Source organism: Bison bison, unplaced genomic scaffold, assembly GCF_000754665.1.
Source record: "Bison bison bison isolate TAMUID 2011002044 unplaced genomic scaffold, Bison_UMD1.0 scf7180017864519, whole genome shotgun sequence".
Lineage (NCBI taxonomy): Eukaryota > Metazoa > Chordata > Mammalia > Artiodactyla > Bovidae > Bison > Bison bison.
This window is the reverse complement of record NW_011495072.1, coordinates 14,929,065-14,932,465: the sequence shown is the minus strand read 5'-3', so window position 1 is coordinate 14,932,465 and position 3,401 is coordinate 14,929,065.

The following is a 3,401-nucleotide window of genomic DNA, read 5'->3' as shown; positions in this document are numbered from 1 at the left end:
TTGATTCCAGCTTGTGCTTCTTCCAGCACAGCATTTCTCATGATGTACTCTGCATATAAGTTAAATAAGTAGGATGACAATATACAGCCTTTACATATGCTTTCCCCGATTTGGAACCAATCTGTTGTTCCATGTCCAGTTCTAACCATGGGTTCCTGACCTGCATACAGATGTCTCAAGAGGCAGGTCAGGTGGTCTGGTATTCCCATCTCTTAAAGAATTTTCCACAGTTTGTTGTGATCCACACAGTCAAAGGCTTTGACATAGTCAATAAAACAGAAATAGATTTTTTTTTTTTGAACTCTCTTGCTTTTTCGGTGAACAAGGGGAGGTTGGTGATTTGATCTGGTTCCTCTGCCTTTTCTAAAACCAGCTTGGACATATGGAAGCCTGGCTTGGAGAATTTTGAGCATTACTTTACTAGCATGTGAGATGAGAAAAACTGTGTGGTAGTTTGAGCATTCTTTGGCATTGCCTTTCATTGGGATGCTCTCCAATACCTCCAAATTATTTTTTACTTTCCATCTAAGTCAAGTTTTCTAGTTATTCCCTATGGGAGATTTTGCCCATTACTAGAAGGAAATAAGCTATTTTAATCTTATATTGATAGTTATATGATCATAAGTAAATAGTTAACTTTTAGAAGACTGAGCTAGCTCATGTTTAAAATATAAATACACATATTTATGGTCTTTATCAGAATTATAAGGGGTAATGCTTTAAATACTGAACTATAGATTTTATGCTTGCTGTAATTAAAGGCCTAATGAAAGTTACCAATCACTATTATTATTACCCATTTTAGTTAATAAACTCTACATTATGTATCTTATTTAACTTTTAGTTTATTTTTTAAAATATATGGTATACAGTGGAAAATGTATTCCCCAAACTGAACTTCTCTTAAATTATCTTGTTAATATCATATCATCATCTTATTTGATCTAGGAATATAAGATAAAGTAGTAAAAGATCATCCATGTCTTACTCTTTTGTGACCTCATGGACTGTAGCCCGCCAGGCTCCTCTCTCCATGGAATTCTCCAGGCAAGAATACTGGAAAGGTTTGCCATTTCCTTCTCCAGGGGATATTCCTAACCCAGGGGTCAAATCCAAGTCTCCTGCATTTCAGGCAGATTCTTTACCATTTGAGCCGCCAGGGAAGCCCAGTAAAAGGTAAATCCAATTTTGTTGGATTGAATAACAGGATGGATGGGTGGCCACTAAGATTGGAAAAATTGTAATTAAAAGAGGTGTGGTGCCAAATTCTAGGCTGTTACCCAGTGATCTCTGATTATTATATAAATGTGATGTGTACATCTTCCCATATGAGAAGGGCTAGCTTGTGCAACTAGAAGGATTTTGTGGAAGTGACAGTGCTACTTCCAAGGCTAGTTCATAAAAGACATTATGGGTATTTGCCTTATTATTTCAGGAAACACTCACACCACAGGAAACTAAATATCATGTCATGACGGCACACATGAAGGCCTACAGAAAAGCATTAAGTATATACTGGGAGGAATTTGGGGCATACATCAAGAGTGAGCCTGCAACACATGTCCCTGAACTTTCCTGGAAATGAGTCTCCCAGCCCTAGTTAAGCCTTCAGATGAATGCAGTCCCAGGTGAGATCTTGACTACAAACCTGTACTAGAAACACTAGGCTGACCCATTCTTGTATGGGACAATGTTTGTTGCTTTAAGCCTCTAAGCTTTGGGGTAACTTCTTTTGCATAAATAAATAATGAAAATGTCAAGTTTTATGGGGGGAAAGTTTGGCTTTGGACAAAGTAGCAGATATCTGTGGTCCTATGTGAATAATTTCCCAAAGGAATAAATATAGGTAGATAGACCAAAGTACAACAGTGTTATGATGCACTCTGACAATATAGACTATATATGTTATAGATTACAATAATATAGGTTATTTTTGCTTATAAATAAAATAAAAACTCTGATACATTTGCCTACTCTGTACTTTTTTTTTTTTTTACTTTTACTACTGCGTAAAATATACACACATGTGGAGGGATGGTATGGGGAGGGAGAGGGGAGGGGGGTTCAGGATGGGGAATACATGTACACCCATGGCGGAAGCATGTTGATGTATGGCAAAACCAATACAATATTGTAAAGTAAAAAAATAATAATAATAAAGATAAATAAAATAAAATAAATTTTCCAGAAAAAAAAAATTCACAGAATGCATCTGTGTGTGTTTTTAAAATAAATAAATGTAGATTATTCCTTTTGAGTACAATTCACATTAAAAATCTCCCATTGGGAATGACTAGAAAATCTGGACTGAATAGAAAAAAAAAATCTGTTTGAAGACATAGAAGAGTTAATGAGAAAACATTATTCAGAGAGTTAATGAGAAGAAAGAAACCCAGAATTGTGAGCCTGTATACTGGGATCACTTATTTTATAGATATCTGACTGGGACTTTCTTTCTGATTTTTCTTTCTTCCACTCTGAGAATTGAAGATCCTGGTAACCACCATCATTAGCACATTTCTTCATTTGATTAATTACATATTTCATTGAAATTTGTTTCAGAATTGCTTCTCCACTTACCACTACCATAAGCATATCTACTAAAAAGATGTCAGGATTTCTTGGCATTTTGATCTTTAATCCCCACAGCCTACCAACACCAGACAACATATTCAATCAATAGTATATATGTACTTCTAAGTTATCTAAGTTTTGTCTTATCTGCTTATTTTCTTTCTTCCCTTTCTCTCTCTCTGTCATTCCCTTCCTTTCTCCCTGTCTCCCTTCCTTTTTCTCCTTCAATATGGTTAGGGTATTCATTTGAAATATATCTTTTAGGTTCATTTCTTACAGTTTGCTTTTAGTTTGAGGTTTTTCCCATCTTTCCTCAATCTTACTGATTTATTTTATAGGCACAATATTAACATTATTTTAAAAGTGAAAGTTGTATAAAAAGGTATATTTTGAAAAATAGCTCACCACTCACTTTTGCTTCCATTTACCCAATACCTAGGGGCTTCCCAGTTGTCTCTGTGGTAAAGAATCTTGCCGGGGTCCAGCCCTGGCTGATTCAGGGAGTTCAAAGCCGGGATGGCGTTGGCGAGGATCAGGATACAATAGCTTCAATTAGATATTAATTAGAGAAATAAAGAGTAATAGAATGAGGATAGCTCAGTAGGCAAATTCAGTGGAGAAAAGAGGCTGAGTAGCTTGGTTTACACGGGAGACCAATAAAACTTCAAGACAAGAAGTTTGCACCACTTATGTAGGCCGCAGGCATCCTTCCATTCTCCTGAAGGAGAGGAGACACTGAGGCCTCCCCAGTCGGATCTTAGAAGCCCAGGCATAATTAGTAAGCATGGCGGGCTCCGCGCTCCAGATGGAGACTCAGCCAGAGTTTG